The sequence below is a fragment of the Procambarus clarkii genome, chromosome 16, assembly GCF_040958095.1.
Source record: "Procambarus clarkii isolate CNS0578487 chromosome 16, FALCON_Pclarkii_2.0, whole genome shotgun sequence".
Lineage (NCBI taxonomy): Eukaryota > Metazoa > Arthropoda > Malacostraca > Decapoda > Cambaridae > Procambarus > Procambarus clarkii.
Window position 1 is genome coordinate 22,081,889 of NC_091165.1, and position 20,619 is coordinate 22,102,507.

The following is a 20,619-nucleotide window of genomic DNA, read 5'->3' on the forward strand; positions in this document are numbered from 1 at the left end:
GTGGTACGTTTGGATACTTAGTTTCCATTCACGGGTCCTAGTATGTAGCCTCAAGTGGTCCTTGAATACCACAGTTCCTATGTATACTTTAGCAGGTGTGTATGTGTTTACACTTCACCAGATGATCCGGTATTCCTTTTCCACTTCTTCCTCTTTCCCTATCACCCTTCCACCCTCCTTCCTTCAGTTCCCTCTTCCTTCCCCACCTTCCCTCTTCCTTCCCCCACCTCCCCTCTCTCTCCTTCTCCCACCTCCCCTTTCTCTCCTTAACCTTCCTCCCTCATCACTCGCTATAACAGAAGGGAAATTTTCAAACTCAAGAGTTCAAGAATTCCGAAGCTTCCCACTCCAGCGTTCCGTGATTCCACTCGAGGCTTCAGGCGATAAGTCAGCGGGAAAACCTGTCTCTCATGTTGAATTATGGCTGCGGGACTTGAGAGGCATCGCAATGAGACGGCTCGAGGTTCTTTTCAGGTGAATTGAATCCTGCAGTAACACACAACAAAAAAAGATTAAAAATTAACCCGAATTTTGACCTCGTAGGAAGAGGCGACTCTGAACAAGTGTTGTGTTTGCGATTTGGTATTACCAATGTAATTGTATTGAATGAAAGTTTATAAAATACACACATATATGTATTTTACTAGGCAAGATTTCTCTCTCTCTCTCTCGCTCTCGCGTGCAAGTGCGATAATGGAGTTCTTGCTGTTGCTTGTGCCCTGCAAGACCAACAACGCTGTACATCAGAGCCTCCATCCTGCAGATCCCGGGACAAAAATGACTTCCCAGGTCACATTACTGACACTTCGTACCAGGCTGACGGGGTGCTTGAGTGAGATTACAGGTGAATACATGTGCCGCTACCAGACTCCCTTCTGTACAGTGCCTAGCTCGCTGGAATGACGCTGTTGGTGTATGTTCACGGCTCCTAACAAGTGAATCACAGCCACTCTTTTGTGTGGTGGTGGTGGTGGTTGGTGGGGAGGGGTGGGGGTGGAGGTTGTGGCAGCCGTGGTGACGGTGGTGGGGATGAGTGATGGGGAATTTAATGGTGGGAGGGGTGTTGGAGGCTATTTTTGTGGTGACCTGGTTGTTGTGGTAGCGGTGGTTATCGTTGTGGTGGAGATGACGGTGCTTGTGGTAGTGTGGGAGTTGATGGTGTCTGTTGGGACGTTGGCCATGACTTGAGATTGGTGATTGGTGATTGACTGATTGGTTGTTGGTGGTGATTGGTGATTGACAGGTTGGTTGGTGGTGATTGGTGATTGACGGGATGGTTGGTGGTGATTGGTGATTGACGGGATGGTTGGTGGTGATTGGTGATTGACGGGATGGTGGTGGTGACACTGGTGTTGGTTTGAGGTAGTAATATGTTTTCTTAATTATAAGAAAGTTGTCCCACATGTCTATTAATATCAGTATTTTGTATGTGGTGATCATAACCCATTCGCTTTTCCTCTCGGCTAAGGAAGATTGTCAGGAGAAAAAACTAAGCCGTTAGGAATATTATATATATATATATATATATATATATATATATATATATATATATATATATATATATATATATATATATATATATATATATAATATCACTTGGAACGGATAAGAGAGAGGATTTATGATAATGCCCAACCACTTGGGTCTTCGGGTAGTGGTAAGTGCAATGGTGGCGTTGTTTACGGGATGCTGTTGCTTGCTCTGTGGGTCAACAGCGTTAAACTTCTCGAGGTTCAAAAGACAGAGCTCAGGAGCTGAAGTTCTATCCGGTAAACCCTTTTAAATTAGTGAGCGCGCCACACACACACACACACACACACACACACACACACACACACACACACACACACACACACACACACACACACACTCTCTCTCTCTCTCTCTCTCTCTCTCTCTCTCTCTCTCTCTCTCTCTCTCTCTCTCTCTACTTTCCCTTCTTCACTTACTCCCACCCTCTCTCCTTCCCTTCCTCTCTCACTCCCTCCGTGATGAAGCACTTCAATATGCCTCTCCTCACATACAAACGAAGTGTCCCATTAACTTGATTTTGGGTTTTAATTTTACATGCTAATAGGAGACCATTATCTTCAACTTTATTTTGCAATAACGGCTTAGTTTCTCCCCCCAAATGTAATTCCAGAGATAGTTACTGCTGTATAAATGTGGCTTTCTATGGATACTCTTATGCTTGAGAAAATTTTGTCTGAAATTAAAATGGTGACCCAGTTTCGATACCAAATGATTTTTTGTTGTTGTTTTGTATTTAGAAATTGATGAAGCATTTTGAGAGAGCAGCTACGAAAGTTTGAAGTAAATATATTGCACCTAATTTGAAGAATTCGAATGAAGGTAGTTATGAGCTACGCTTAAAATTGTTTTGTGATATATATTTTTTAAACGAATTGTTACATATGACCGTCAGGTGGTAATGATTTTTTTTTTAAAGCATGTCATCCCTCTCGAGTGCTTTACCCACTTAATAGTCTAAATCGGTATACAATGATCAATAAAACCAACATACTTATCTGAGCCTAACCTAGGTCTTAACTATGTACAGAACTGAAATTATATATATATATATATAATATATATTATATATTATTATATGTCCATATATTATATATATATATGAACTTTAAAGTTTTATTTAAAGTCCACCGTACACAGATAATTCAAACATGCATATTTATCTACAGACATGTAGACAACCGCAGCAGTGGACTTGAGGATTGGGTTAACGGAACAGTTAATAAACATTACGTGTTCTCTTGCAACTTCGTAGCCTCGTTGAAGCAGTTATCGTTCTTGTTGGCCATTATAGCTTTTCCAAATAAGTCTTATGCCATCGATGGCTTTCATCATCTTCCACGTTGTGAAAATTGAGCAAGATAAACAAATTGTGTGTTTGCCAGTAATTTTGCATTCGATGACCAAGGTTCGTTGTTCAGATTTCGATGACCAGAGGCACCTATATAGTCCCTTTCAATTCATGACTGTCCTCTAAAACAAAGGCCAAATATTTGCTATTCCAGCAAAAAAACAAAAAAAATACGTAACTCAACTGACTACGTTCGATTTTTTTTTTTCGAACTGTCCTTGGCTTTTTTTTTTTTTAGTTCGAACTACCTAATCTAAATGTTTCACTCAGGTTATGCGAACACACACATTTGTCAACAGAACTAAAACACCTAGTTTAATCTATCATACGCCCAACTATACCCAAAATTATAATATGCAATTCTATAAATTAAGAATATTGTGTTTTAGGTATCATATTACGTTAAAATTAAATGTCTATTTACATCCCAAAGATGCCATCGTCAGACACCGCCATCCTTAGCTATGCATGAACGACCATAGCCTGAGCATGGGATTGGTCAGCCACAACCGACTCGTTGGCGTCTCGAGACCAAATTAGCCTCGTATTTGACTAAGTAAACCAACATTGATTATAAAGCACTACTCGATTTTTTTCCTGGATGTTAACCCCGATGTTGAAACATTGGGCTTCCATTATCTTTTTCCAGATTGTCTAAAGCGTTTGCTAAAATATGAAGATCTTGTCAAGCTTTCTGGTAGTGTTGTTCTCCAGGACCTGTGGCGTTCCGTTTAATTATATGCTTATATTCGGAAAGAGAATACTTTCCCTATTACAGCTTTCTATTCTACTGTTACAATCCTATGTTCCTCCAGGTGAAGGAGCAGAAGTGGTGATAACACTTCGCCACAGGATGGGGGGGGGGGGGGAACTTATGCTACCTGGGAATGAATATGACATTGATAAGATGCCTCAGTATATATTTGTTCGTCTCCTTGACGGGTTTAGACAGACGATGATCTTCGAGGACGTGAAGGTGAGGGCCTCGTCCCTCTGCGAGAAGGTACAGGATTGTCAGTTGAAACTATAAAAAAATATGGTGTTTTAAATATCTTTCGTCTTGACAGAATTTGTGTTTATTGAGCAACTTCTACGTGTTTTTTAATCTGTATAAAAAGCTGCTTCTTTGGAGTTTCTGTTAATATTATACAGAGCAGTGAGGAAAGAATAAAATTTGGAATTTTCACAAACTATACTATTTACCTTATATATAAAACTATATAAATTACATGCTGGAAAGGAAGGAAGAATAACAATTTATATTTTACAACCTGTACACTGGGAAGTTGAGAGAGAGAGACTCGGCCCGTACATCACATGACAACTCAAAACTGTAAGGGAACAAGCTCGGGGGATGACAGAAATAGCAGCCTTGCAATGTTGCGAAATATTGCAACCCCCCTTCTCCACCCACCCCCCCCTCCTCCAACCACTTCCCGGGAGGATATATAAAGGCTTGCGCAACATTGTGTAAAACCCGTGGAAGCATAAGAGAAAGAGAGACGAGGACTGAAGTATTATAAAACCTGGGAGTTTTGATAGAATATTTGTCAGCAATGCTATTTTGCATCAATGTATTTCTGCTCATTTCTGGGTTGAAGTTCATTGAAATGGGACCTGCCTATTGTGGATTCCCAGTTTTTCATACAAAGAAAAACCAATTGCGATTTAACGTTAGACGTTTGTTCCGCTCGTGAGTTCTCAAAATGCACAGGTTCTTTCATACTTATTATACTGTATTTTTATGTTGGTTTTTAATTTCAATTTCATGGAGGGTGACCCGAGAGAAATTGAGGCGAATAATCTCTTAATTATCTGGCAACTAGCTGCTTGAGTAGCTGCTTCGCGGTCTGGGATGGCAAGAAGAATGCAGATTGGTCCCCCATAAACTTGGTCCATCAACATTTGCACTGTCTCATCAACGGGCACGTTGATGAAGACGTTAAACATGGAGAGAATATCTCTCAATCAGTATGGGCAAACTGTCCACTCAAATGATGCGTCGTATTTTGACGCCAAAATCGCCAGCGAACAAAATAATTTTGTTCGTTGTTGGTCTCGGAGTATTTCTGGTGATTGTCTAATTATGGGAGGAAAGTGAAGCAGCATTCAAAGATGTCTTTGTCTACGCCTGTCAGTCTCAGTATGTGTCTTTGACGGACAGCTGTACCTAAGTATATTCTATCCCTACACTTACCCAGGGGACACATGTCTTAACACATACACCCGGACACATGAATTTACACACTTTCCCGTTCTCATTGCAAACATGTGTAAAGTAATGAAAATGGAAAGGGAGAGAGGAGAATGGAAGGCATTTTCACCATACGGGGGAAGGCAGCTACACGTACGGGGGAAGATATCTATATTCCGTATAAAGTATTAAAATGCACAAACACCCTCTATATATATAATATAGGGGTGTATATATATATATGTATATATTATTTAATATAGATAAATATCTGTGTTCGGTGTTAATATTTAAGTGTCAGTCAGGATTTTCGTCAATTTTTGGCCCATGTAAAAAGTTACAGAGGAGGAGAGAGCAGAATAAATATTTCAGGGAAGCTTTCCTGTATTCCAATTCTTTATTCAAACGGAGTTTCAAATTTTTACCATTAAACGAAATGGAACGAGACAAGTATTTTATCCTAGTGTCTTTATATCCTGCTAGACCAAACGGAGCCATTAACTTTACACAGGGGCGGTGCATATAAGAAAAACAATCTTCCTAAAAAATGACAAAATATATATTTGTGCATTCAAGAACGTATATATATATATGTGTGTGTGTGTGTGTGTGTTATTAAATAACGTAGGTATTTTATTATTAAGGACGTCTAGACGTGCATTTCACCTATAAAAACATGGGAGGATACCCTCCCACGTTCGCTTCCACCATCTAGATTCTATAGGGTGAGGAAACCCAAAATCACTTGATTTTCCCATTTGTAATACAAAGTTTCGTCAACAACATACCAGCTGCAGGAATATAAACGTGAGACGGGGATAACAGGTATTTTAAACTTACATGTTCTAGTTGTTTTTAGATTCAAGTACTCGAAACATAAAAAGTTCCAAGTAGCACTGGCTATAGTGAGCCCGTAGTGGACTTACCTGGCACAGGAGCTGGGCTGTAACTAGGGTTACACTTACATGTAAGCGTTAAACATATATGAGCGTGGGTTTGCCTTGCCCCACTAGTCCCCAGTTCTTGGGAATAAACAGGACAAAATCGTTGGGGGCGTCGAAGTTTAAGGTCAGGTGATAAGTAGTTGCCAAACACAACAGATATCTTTCCTGAGTCAAAGGAAGACTCCTCAAACAGCGGAATGTTCCTTTTCAAGTTCAATTAACTGATTATGGAGCAAATAAGTGGCTTAAAGTGTGTGCACCACTTGTGTCCTACTGGCCACTTTCACGTGTGATGACTGTGGCGCTATTTGTGATGTCCTGGTGATTTAGGACGTTGTTTTGGGTAAGGGAACGACGTTCGTTTTATTCCTCCGTCCTGCAAATGAAGTGCGAGACGTCTGCTTGGTGTGATAGCAGTGGCCAATGTTGCTTATATTGCGAAGCAGCGCACATTCTCCAGAATTTCATTTATGTTCATATGTTACATAAGTACACGAGCTGGTCAGAGGAGGCAGAAATGTTGTGTTTCATGATAAGGGAAGAAATATATATATATATATATATATATATATATATATATATATATATATATATATATATATATATATATATATATATATATATATATATATATATATATATATATACTGCATATAAAGTTAACTAAAATGTCTTCTAATGCGTCCGAGTATCCACAGTGTAATGGATACCAAGATTCTTCACTAACAATTTTGTTGAAGCCGGTATTACCATAACTCGTATTCACAATTATTTGGTAGATACGTTCGTGGCCCTGGAGCAAGAGGTGCCAAGTAGAGCGGGGGCCAGATTCACGAAGCAGTTACGCAAGCACTTATGAACCTGTCCATCTTTTCTCAATCTTTGGCGGCTTTGTTTATAATCATTAAGCAGTTAATGAGCTCCGAAGCACCAGGAGGCTGTTTATAACAATAACAACAGTTAGTTGGGAAGTTTTCATGCTTGTAAACTGTTCAATAAATGTAACCAAAGCCGTCAAAGTTTGATGAAAGAGCTGTTACGCAAGTACTTACGAACGTGTACACACGTTAGTAAGTACTTGCGTAACTGCTTCGTGAATCTGGCCCCTGGTACTTAGCACCGTATTGCCTACATAAGCACTCAAAACGCTTTATCTATTATATCAGAACATTCACTATTACCGCTGAACCTGCATCTGTGAGTTTGCGATACATGTCTGTGATGAATCAAGCCGAAGTACCATCCATAAAAACATCTAAGAATGATATTCTGCCTCCCATACTTTTCTCATCAATGAACCTCAAGCCTGATAATTCTTGAAGTAAGCTTCAAGAAGCCTTCAAGAAGTACAGTCTTTAAGAGGGATGGGCATGCGCCTTTGCAACCCTAGATCGAGGCTTGAAACATTTTTATATATAAAGTTACTTGCTTTAATTAATAAATTACATTTAGTTAAAATATTGTGAAATAGGAGAGGCTGTAAATTTCCGCACGAACATCAGAAGCCGGTTGAGAAACGGTTCCTAAAAGCGTTCCCTCTCTTAATAGCCACGCGAAAGCGTTGACGCGGCCACCTCGAGGACAACCCTTGAACGTATCTTATTCATTCCTCTTATTCTAGAGATGGCAAACATGCCAAATTTATTTTTTAATTACCGTAAACATAATAAAGCATAAGTTATTGGTAAAAGAGGACATTAGCAAGGACACATATGTTGAAGTCACAAGATTTCCCCAGTGCCCTATATTCTCTTCTCTGAAGCATAGAGTTTCCATAAATAGTACTAGTGGTCATACTCCCCTTACACACACACACACACACACACACACACACACACACACAAGCATTCATGCACATACATATTCACACACACACACCACACACACACACACAAACACACACACACACACACACACACATACACACACACACACACACACACACACACCACACACTACACACACAACACACACACACACACACGTACATATACTTATATGAGAGTTGATTTCAGCCACCCTTTCCTATTACATACATTTATATTTGTATATATATATATTTATAGACTGTGTTTTACAATCCATTCCTTTTCATACTGTTACTAGTGAAACTTACCCTATATACCATCCTTCGATTTCCATAGTAATCAAACATGCTTCTCTCTCTCTCATAATAGATTTAATGAATTTCCTCCCTTAGAGCCCCTTAGCAACAATTCCATCTTGATCAGTTAAAATGGTTTTCCAAACGCACCTCATGGTTATGTTAATAGAATCGTACCTCTATTGATTCTATTGATTCTATTGATTTATCGGATCTCTTAGTCCCTGCAATGTCAATAAAAGAGATATACATAGATATAAAACTGATATTATACAATTTTATGAATTGTTGCATTTATTAAATTCTGATATTGTTCATGATATACTTTTCTGAGGCTCAGACTGAATAATACAATTTCTCAAAATACTGCCCATGTTAATGCCTGGTTTTAGTTAAAACTTCCAAAGCTTTTGTATGGTAGCTAACTAAATTAGACTGATATATATTTTTTTTTTTTTATTGCGTGGATATTCCTTCTCGGGCTCTAAGCCCCTTGCTGTCCCTACTAAATTTTAGATACTTTGAGATACCTGACATTAATTGGTTGCCACTACAGAGTTACCAGTAATATATTCATTATCCCCTGTTGGGTAACAATTTGTTTTTATGCAGATGAGGAGTCACAATAACGTGGCTGAAATATGTTGACCAAATCACTCACTAGAAAGTGAGGGAACGACGACGTTTCGGTTCGTCCTGGACCATTCTCAAGTCGATTGTGTTTTGTGACATTCTCACATTCGACTTGAGAATGGTCCAGGATGGACCGAAGCGTCGTAGTCCCTTCACTTTCTAGTGTGTGGTTTGGTCAACAAAATTTCTTTTATTAACACATTTAGGTACAACTGCGATTTGTTCAGCTACCGTAGACTATATAAAGGGGGAGTACAGAATGTGTCAAGAACTAGCTACGTGATGCTTAAAAAATCCCAATACACACACAGGATGTATTAGTCATACAAGGCCATTTGTTGTTCAGCAATCTGCACTGGCAAACTCTGGAATACCTAGGGTATACAGGAGAACAAATCTACGTTCTGCACCCGCTGAAGAACAGACGTTACTGTCTCCTGAGGTCCCAGTGGCGATCGATGACCTCCCTGTGGCTGGTCATTTGACCCTCAACGGGGCGCCCCGGCCCCTCTCTCCTACTCCCCCTCCCCTCTTTCCCATGATCCAGGCCGTCTAATGCCCTTCACGCACCAGGAGGGAAAGGTCACGCTCTTCATGATGCAAATTGGGTCTCGAAATCGGAATAGGTACTGGAATAGGGAGTGAACTTGCCGAAGTGGGGACTGGAAAGATAGAGGGTTACTGAAAAAAAAGGGAATGTGGAACAGGAACGTAGAATATAAAAATGGAACAACGGGGTAAAGTCATTAAGAAGAGGGAGTGTGAAGTAAAGGAAATGTGAAGGAATTGTATTGTGATGGGAGATTGATGAATGAAAAGGGATAGAAGGAAAAGTATGGAGGAAAAAGAGAGAGCTAGAGCACAATAACACGAGAGAGAGAGAGAGAGAGAGAGAGAGAGAGAGAGAGAGAGAGAGAGAGAGAGAGAGAGAGAGAGAGAGAGAGAGAGAGAGAGAGAGAGAGAGAGAGAGAGAGAGAGAGAGAGAGGACGCTAGTGCAAGAACGGAAGACTGTAAGTGAGCACGAGAGAGGACAATAGAACTGAGGGCCAGATGCTGTGAAGAAATGCGGAATAACAAGGAGATGAGAGGACGTATCTCCGGTCATCAGCATCGTTCATTAACCAACTGCTCAGTATTGATCCCTGGAAGAGATTTTAACTTGATGACAAAGTTGACGTGTGAACAGGTGAAGGATTTATGCCCCCGCCATCAGGAACGACAACACTGTGGAGGGCTTATTGCCAAGACCCCGTGGGATGGCGGGCACGTGTGATGTAACACGAGAATGATGATGGTGTGGAGGATGATTGGTGATCTGTGGACTAGATTGCGCTACTGAGAGACTATTGTGCGAGTATCATCGGATGATTCGTAGCCTCAGAGTTGAACTGGTCACTTTACGAGACAAATTGGTATTAATACTCATTTTGCAGATGGGTTTAGACCGGAGAATTCAACTAGACATACTGCAGAGATAATCAGAATAAGAAATAAGAAATTTGAATAAGATGTGGGAATAAGGGAGTAAAGTCGTCAAAAGCAGAGGAAAACGAGACAAAAAAAAAGATATCTTTGCGTCAGAAATAAAGACACTGACAAACTTACCAGGATGAATAATTTTAACTGGATGAATCTGCATAATCTGGACTGGATAACTGGATAAATAATTTTAAATATAAATATAATAATAGATAAGATAATGGTACGCAAGGCGGGGCTTAGGAACTCTCGCTCGACCCTGGAAACACTTCTAGGTGAACACGTCGTGGTGAGTGTACACACACCAAGTTGATACTTCTTTATCAAACTTTTAGCGTCATGGCAGAACAATGCAGAGGAGTGATTGCTGAAAATTTCTGGTGACCAATCAACGTGAAGAGACTTTTGACTGGCCCTCCACGCTCCCTCCTTCCCTCGTTCCCTCTTTCCCTCCTTCCCTCTTTCCTCCTTCCATCCTTCCTTCCCTCCCTCCATCCCTCCTTTCTCTACCCCCTATACTTTTTTTCCCTATTTTTTTTTTTTAACTTGCACATAGAGTTCAAAAATGATAATTAAAATTTAATGTTAATTTTATAAGCTTGTGTCTATCATGTAGTTGTAAAGCCTGACTGGGGAGTTTAATTTATTAAATGGTGGTATTATTGGAGCTGGTACATATATTTTTTAGTGTTAATTTAAGCTGCATTCATACTAAGTATAGGGTGTGGCGAGAGCCATCTGTTAGAGAGAACTTTAATTTCGACAGCTGACTATATGTCACCTCTCTCTCTCTCTCTCTCCTCTCTCTCTCTCTCTCTCTCTCTCTCTCTCTCTCTCTCTCTCTCTCTCTCTCTCTCTCTCTCTCTCTCTCTCTCTCTCTCTCTCTCTCTCTCTCTCTCTCTCTCTCTCTCTCTCTCTCTCTCTCTCTCTCTCTCTCTCTCTCTCGCGCAGTTTCTTTACCTCTTTGATCTCTGTCTCTGCATGTTTCTCTCTCCAAATGAAACAGCAAGCTAACAGCTGTCAACAGAGGCACACGTGTAAACCCAAACAATCTGTTTACCGTCCTTCTATTTTTCCAGAATTTTCCATCTGAGCGTTGAAGACTGATGTCAGGTCTGCACATTTCATGTTTCCTTTGTTGCAGGACACTTGACTTGAGCCAAACTTCTCTTAATGATGTCAATGACAGCTTCATGTCTAGCAATCTTTCCCTCTGACTCAAGACGCATGAGACAATGGCTGCCGTATTGGTCTGCCGACGCATCGCCGCAGATACACCGGGTGTTTATTCCAGATAGGTGAGGCAAGGTGACTAGGGCAACATCAATACTTAGGGTCTGATGGTCCTAGCAGGTCCCCAAGGCGGAGTTGGGAACTGCTAACAGAGAGTTCCGGCATGTTGGGCTTGCACAGTAAGGAGCCGTGCTCTATCCTCTCCACAAGCTGACTCCAGCATTGCTTGTTCAACACTATGGGGGTTATTCCATTTGACCTGTTTGCAGTCGTTTGGAAAAGTGGCGTAGTGGTAAAATACTCTCCCCGCACTTGCAGGAACTGTTTCGCTTAGGTTAGTATCATGGGCTGGAAGAATTGAATAGGTGCCAATCCATAACTACTTACTGTTCACCCAACGGTGATTGGGTACGTGGTTGTCGACTGTCGGGTCGTATTCCCGTGAAACTAGGGAGGTTGTCACTAGTTTACCATGAGCTATGGGAAGGGAAAGCTCTCATCCTGCTAACCGGAGTCGGCAGTCGTCTATTCCTGTGTCCACCTATGTATAAAAAGCTTTTATACAGTTTGTTCGCATTTCTGTTGCTCACGTGACTCCACTGAAATGAAGTGATTTGATGAAATAGCTATGCCCAAGATTACCATCAAAGTTCCGCCAGGTGGGTGGTCAAATAGCTTCGGCTATCACTTCCTTATGTGTAGTCACAGATGGTCGAGTGGGTTAAGGCACCGTGACACCAGTTACAATGTGCTCCTGGAGGTCCGGGTTCGAGTCACTTCTGGGGTGTGGAGTTTTCATTTATGTATATATATTTATATATAATATATAAATATATATAATGTATATGGCAAGTAAGTTTAAGTCCTGATAAATAAATTGAGAGATAAAGTTATATACAATATTCGACACCCGAGACAAATAGGTTACAAAGAAGCGGATTATTTTTTATGGAAAAACTCAAATAGTGTAAAATGTTTATGTATATTAACCGATGCATTCAAATTACATTAATTAAATTTAAATATAATCCCCCCATGGGAGGGCGGATATTCTGGTGTGAGCGATTAGCAGAGATGGGAAAGGGAAGGGAGAAATTACGAGGGATAAGATAGACCAGTAGGTGATAAGAGCAATGATAGAAAAGGGAAGCATTTGGATTAATAATGTGGAAAGGATGGGAAGGGATAAAACTAAACGAAAACAGAGGTTCTTTTCAATGTGTTATTGGCATAATCCACCTCGTCCACACCTGGTGGCTCACGCCTACACCTGGTGACTCACTCCTACACCTGGTGGCACACGCCTACACCTGGTGACTCACGCCTACACCTGGTGGCTCACGCCTACACCTGGTGGCTCACGCCTACACCTGGTGACTCACTCCTACACCTGGTGGCACACGCCTACACCAGGTGGCTCACGCCTACACCTGGTGGCTCACGCCTACACCTGGTGGCTCACGCCTACACCTGGTGGCTCACGCCTACACCTGGTTGCTCACGCCTACACCTGGTGACTCACGCCTACACCTGGTGGCTCACGCCTACACCTGGTTGCTCACGACTACACCTGGTTGCTCACGCCTACACCTGGTGGCCCACGCCTACACCTGGTGGCTCATGCCTACACCTGGTGGCTCACGTAACACAAATAAGGTTGAGACGATCCCGTCTACTGATTATCATCGGTTGGAAATATGGGAACGGCTGATTACTGGGTGGCGGATCGAGGTTGAGTGGGTGGGCTGAAGGTGGAGCGTGCTGGTGGGTGGAGGGTGCAAGTTGAGGGAAGAGGGTGGCGTGGAGAGGGTGGTAGAGGAAGGGGGGGGGGGAGAGAGAGAGAGAGAGAGAATAGGTTAAGGGTGTAGATGGAGGCTGTGGATAAAGCTTGTGGATGGGAGGTGTAGGTTGCGCAAAGGAGAGCAGAGGGAGAGAATTAGGATGAATGTACACACTGTGTTTATATATATATATATATATATATATATATATATATATATATATATATATATATATATATATATATATATATATATATAATATTATATAATATAATTCGCCTTTTAGACAGCAGCGGTTGCAAAACTTTCAAGAAAGCACGTACCTCGGCTTAAGGTTGCAACACTTTTCTGGATGTTGTACGTCACTCAAACAGCGACCATTCATTCCTTACCTGACTGTTATATACAACCAGTTATCCTAAAGAGCAGATCCCCAGAAGTCAACTATGAAATTTCTCGGAATTAACATATTAATCCAGCATCACTTTGCAATTAATATGCAAAGGCCTTAACACTTAAAAAAAATGTATATTCATATATAAATCTAAATAACAAAACTCATAATACCTACGCTATAAGACCTCTCACTTGCTCTTGACTAATAATATACGAAGTTTAGGAGTCTTCACATTTAGCATTAATGTCGTCAGTGAAATGAATACGATAATGATTTAAACAAATAATCTCTGTGTGTAAGTTCATGTGAATCAGCATACAGCTGCCATTAGTAATGACGGGAGTAAAAAGCCCAAGCGAAACATATACATTTATTAAGGTTAATTATTCAAGGCTCTTGCAAACATATTAATGTAGAAATAGGAATTTGTGTGTCACTACATAAAATATAAATGGCTAATATAAGCCGAACAAAATTTCTGACAAAATAAACGACCTAACTCTTCTGCTTTGATTTAGTATGCTGTTTAATTAGCTATGTGCTTAGATCGATAGGCTAAATGTCTGTGTGCCTTCATTCCACTGTGTGGATATGTTCGTAATTTTAGTGTATGCTCACCTTGATACACCCACGGTAATACCTGCAGGGTTGGGTATCAGCTGCTGGGCCCGTCTTCATTATTTAATTCACTGTTGATCCCTTGCCCTCATTTTCACCTCCTTGCACTGGATGTTATTGAACTCCAGTAGCCATTTCTTGGACCAACTTTGCGCCTTGTCTTTTTTATTATTTCTATTCAGATTTATCTTTTCCAACTCTACGTATGGTTAGTACATTGTCTTGTACAGTAACCTTATGAATATATGTCCTTGGCATGCGGTGTTTTAGCTCCCATAGTTAGTTCACTGGCATTCAGTTCTCTAGCCCACATGGTTAGATCACTCACATGCAGTACTCTAACCTGGTTATATCAGTGACGTGCCGTACTCATGTCTATTGCATGATGATTGAGTCTATAAATTTGTATAGAGGTTTATATATATTATGATTTACTCTGACCTAATTACTCTAGACAAGCAGTACTCTAACTTGGTTAAAACACTTGACATTGTTCAGAAATAGCATGGATCCTAATCTAGGGTATTAGAAGACTTTACTTATAACTTCCAGCTCATCAGCTTGTTCATCCTTCACCGTGACTCTCTGCCCTTTGTCTGTTAGGTACTCTCTCATTTAGTTCTGTGGTTTCTATGTTACTCCAGATTGATTGTCAAGTTTGTATACGAGTTGTTATATGAAAATCCACGTCAAATGGATTCACCATCAACATCACCGCTGCCAACGACTTCATCACACGTATCGTACCATCATCACCATCATTATTATTATTAATATTTTCATGTTGACTTCCCTAACTCACTCCCCCGGCAACCTTGAGCAAGATAAATGCCGATGACGAACGAACTGACTAACCCAATCACGAGCGCAAATCAAATTTCCACCAGAAAAAAATATCCTGAAAACAGCTCTTTCTAAAAAAAAAAAAAAAAAAGTGATTTTTTATATATTGGTTCAGGACATTTAGGGAATCTTTAATTTATGCCGCATAAACTTTAATTTATATATATATATATATATATATATATATATATATATATATATATATATATATATATATATATATATATATATATATATATATATATATATATATATACATATATAAAATAATATAATATAACTGAAAACTCACACCCCGGAAGTGACTCGAACCGATACTACCTGAAGCAATGCATCTGATTTACAAGATTCCTTAACCACTCGACCAACACGACCGGACAAAAAGAGGATGGTAGCCGAGGCTAATTCCCCATCCCCCCCGCCGGCACTGTTGGTAATCTTGGGCATGGTATTTTATCAAATCGCCTCATTCTTTGGGGCACACGTGAGGAACACAAATGCGAACAACTGGTGTACACGGTACCTTAACCACTCGACCATCCGTGGTCGTACAAAAGACGATGGCAGCCGAGGCTATTTTACTGTCCCGACAGTTGTGTACCACAACGCTGTAAGTGCTTCACCCACGTACTACAAATACAAATTATCGCCAACAGAACCTAAACACCTAACCTAACCTATGACTATGCACAATATGATATTATAGTATTAATTTATATTTGAGAAAATTCCTGTTTTGGATGAATAGCATGTAAAAAATTATGAATGCGTCTGTGGGGTCGACCGCTAGATGTAATGGACTGGAGTCGAGTACGGGTTGTAAATGCTTCACCTACGTGCTACAAATACAATTAATTGTCAATAGAACCTAAACACCTAACGTATGAATAACAGCACGTTAAAATTTATGAATGCATCTTTGGGTGGTTGTTGTTGTTTAAGATTCGCTACCCGGAACAAACAGTTCCAAGCAGCACGGGCTATGGTAAGCCCGTAGTTTTGCATCTTTTGGGTCGACCGCTGGATGAAATGAACGTAGACTGCGGACGATTTGCAACATAGGCTAATATGCAAAGTTGGCTCACGTCTGAAACGCCCTTTAATAATCTCAATACACACATTTGATACACCCTTTGAGGCGTTTGTGAGTATGCTGCATTAGGGAGGAACTCTTACCTCGGAAAAAAAAGTTAGAATGATTGTTCTGGAAATGTACACATTGCGAACAATGCCAATTTAGATGGGAGCATAGGTTGAGGAAATTTAATCTTGCATCTCAAAGAGAAGATAAAAGCTAAAGGAGACTTGATAACAAACAAATATTTAAGGATATGGACAAACATAGATAGCCATATCTTGAGAGGATTTCGGGGCTTAGCTTCCCCGCGGACCCGGTCCTCGACTAGGCCTCCTTTTTGTTACACCCCAGGAAGCAGCCCGTAGCAGCTGTCTAACTCACAGGTACCTATTTACTGCTAGGAGAACAGGTGAATCAGGGTGAAACAAACTCTGCCCATTTGTTTCCTCCTTCACCGGGGATCGGACTCGAAACCTCAGAATTACGAATCCCGAGCGCTATTTACTCAGCTGTCAGGCCTTGGGTGGAGATAGATAACACAAATGAGGAGGGGACATCAAGACTAGTGAAAGAGAAGAAACGGAGCCAAAGAGCTGGAGCTTGTTCTCTGCAGACACAAAACAACAACAAAGCAGACAAGATCGAGAACACACAAAAATGTCTTTTTCACATTTTTCTCTGTCCAATCCTCTCCCAGGAAAAAAAAAACACAGGCAGGCCGGAGAGCAATTGTAGACATAATTCCTATGTAAACTCCAGGAAATATAAGCAAAGAATCTGACCAAACACCAAACACAGAGAAAAAACATTTTCCACGCGCCATTACGAGGCAAAATAACAGGAAAAAATAACAGGAAAAAGAATAACAGGAAAAAGGTAAAAAAAAAAGACAGCAAGAAGGTAAAAAAACGGCATTTTCCCAATCTCTCCAGCATCCACGGTCGAGTATTTGATCTGCATCTCGACAGGAAAAACCGATCAATCGAAAAATTCACGTGAGTATTGACCGCCGAGTTCCAAGTTAAATATGTCTCCGGCCGTCGGCGGGGGATAGGAGGCTGGTTCTATCGGACTTAGGCTGGGTATTTTGTGTACTAACCTAGATGGCTTGGTGCTGGAAGCTCACAGAGGTGGCTTAGTGCTGGGAGATCATAGAGGTGGCTTGGTGCTGGAAGCTCACAGAGGTGGCTTGGTGCTGGAAGCTCACAGAGGTGGCTTGGTGCTGGAAGCTCACAGAGGTGGCTTGGTGCTGGAAGCTCACAGAGGTGGCTTGGCACCTGAATGATAACATAACAAAAAAGGCTTGGCACTGAACAATTTCAGAGAGGTGGTCTGATACAGAACAATCAGCAAGAGAAGTGACTTGATGGAGAACGATGTTGAGTTGACTCTGAACTAAGAGACCACATAATTGCACTATAGGGCACTTCCCAAATACCAATTTTGTAATCCCATTGTTTTGCGTCTCTAAATACGATAGACCTACTTGCTGCACTCTGTACTACATTTTAAAATAAATTGGGCAATTACAAATAGGGGGGGATCTTCCCCCCCCCCCCACTGTTGAGAACAAACGTAAAATCATTTAAAAGCATAACAATTGCCAGTTAATTCTTTTTTTGGGGGAGAGAGAGATCCTCTCAGGAAACAATCCTACTAACTAATTAAAAGTTACTGAAATATATAGATACGAATTTATTTATATCAAAAGCAATACTGTTGACGGGGCCCGCGTCAAGTGTTGGAGATTAGGGGGGGGGGGAGGAAGGGGGAATTAAATTATTGGAATACCAATAGTTACTAAAAAAATAATTTCATCAATGGTTTAAGCTTTGATTCGATTTTAATAGTATTTATATAATAAATATATATATATATATATATATATATATATATATATATATATATATATATATATATATATATATATATATATATATATATATATATGTCGTACCTAGTAGCCAGAACTCACTTCTCAGCCTACTATGCAAGGCCCGATTTGCCTAATAAGCCAAGTTTTACTGAATTAATATATTTTCTCAAATTTTTTTCTTATGAAATGATAAAGCTACCCATTTCATTATGTATGAGGTCAATTGTTTTTTATTGGAGTTAAAATTAACGTAGATATATGACCGAACCTAACCAACCCTACCTAACCTAACCTATCTTTATAGGTTAGGTTAGGTAGCCGAAAACGTTAGGTTAGGTTAGGTTAGGTAGGTTAGGTAGTCGAAAAAACATTAATTCATAAAAACTAGGCTTATTAGGCAAATCGGGCCTTGCATAGTAGGCTGAGAAGTGAGTTCTGGCTACTAGGTACGACATATATATATATATATATATATATATATATATATATATATATATATATATATATATATATATATATATATATATATATATATATATATATATTTATATATATAATAATAATAATATATTAATACAGAGACTGGGGTTTGCACACACAAACTGTATTAGAAGGGACCTAAACATTCCCTCTAATGCGTTGTGTGTGGTTTTCTCTGAGGCTGAGGGTGCCCATTCTTCCAGCCTAGAGATGGTACCCCCTTCCTATTATTATATATATTATATAATATTATAACCATTCAACGAGCTTGAATGGTTCCCGAGCTAATATGTTTGGGAACAATTTCAGTTACAAATTGGCTTGGGACCCATTTAAGTTTGTTCGCTCTGATCTTTCGGCCTCCCTCTCAACTGTCAATCAATCTACGATCATTTTAATTTCTACAGTCCCCTCCTCCCCCACCCCAGGAAGCAGCCCGTAACATCTGTCTAACATCCAGGTACTAATTTACTGCTAGGTAACGGGAGCATCAGGGTGAAAGAAACTCTTCCCATTTCTCTCTGCCTAGTCCGGGAATCGAACCCGGGCAACAGGATTACGATTTCAGCGCGCTGTCCACGCGGGTGAGTGTGTGTGTGTGTGTGTGTGTGTGTGTGTGTGTGTGTGTGTGTGTGTGTGTGTGTGTGTGTGTGTGTGTGTGTGTGTGTGTGTACTCACCTAATTGTACTCACCTAATTGTGCTTGCGGGGGTTGAGCTTTGGCTCTTTGGTCCCGCCTCTCAACTGTCAATCAACTGGTGTACAGATTCCTGAGCCTACTGGGCTCTATCATACCTACATTTGAAACTGTGTATGGAGTCAGCCTCCACCACATCACTTCCTAGTGCATTCCATTTATTAACTACTCTGACACTGAAAAAATTCTTTCTAACGTCTCTGTGGCTCATCTGGGTACTAAGTTTCCACCTGTGTCCCCTTGTTCGTGTCCCACCCGTGCTGATGAGTTTGTCTTTGTCCACCCTGTCAATTCCCCTGAGAATTTTGTAGGTGGTTATCATGTCTCCCTTTACTCTTCTGTTTTCCAGGGATGTGAGGTTCAGCTCCTTTAGCCTTTCCTCGTAGCTCAATCCTCTCAGTTCCGGGACGAGCCTGGTGGCATACCGCTGAATCTTCTCTAACTTTGTCTTGTGTTTAACTAGGTATGGACTCCAGGCTGGAGCTGCATACTCCAGGATTGGTCTTACATAAGTGTGTGTGTGTGTGTGTGTGTGTGTGTGTGTGTGTGTGTGTGTGTGTGTGTGTGTGTGTGTGTGTGTGTGTGTGTGTGTGTGTGTGTGTGTGTGTGCATACATAGTTGCCACCGGCAGAGTGCTGCCTCCGACCACATTCGGGTGACACAATTGCATTACCCATCCTGGGGTTTGGTTCCATAGCCGATTACCCCGGATAAAATTTTATTGCCTATAATTCAAACCATTTTTTAACCTGAAACCAGTTAAAGTCACATTGATTTTAGTATTAAAACTCTATTCAGGGTCACACTTTTCACACACCAGAACATTTTTATTATATATATATATATATATATATATATATATATATATATATATATATATATATATATATATATATATATATATATATATATATATATATATATATGTATATATATATATATATATATATATATATATATATATATATATATATATATATACATATATATAATACTAGTATATTTTGGTAGCCGTCATTCTTGTAAACATATGCTGCTGAATATGACCGAAAGGGTAAGATTAATAATTCTAACACGAATCTCCTCAATATTTCTTATGTTTTTCTTCACTGTCGAGGGTAATTGATAAATTAACTCTCCAAAATTCATTCTTTATTCCTGGTTTGACGCCTGAACGCGTTTCGTAACGCTTATTACATTTTCAAAGACTTAGTTTGCACATAAAATACATTCATACTTATATTCGTTTCGGGTAAGGTGATATGACATAAAAGTTTTGGGTGATTTGAACAAAGCCATGACAGAACACGAAACAATGGGTATGAGAACATATGAATGGAAGTAACTGCAGAAGGCCTATTGGCCCAAACTTTCTCTTGCT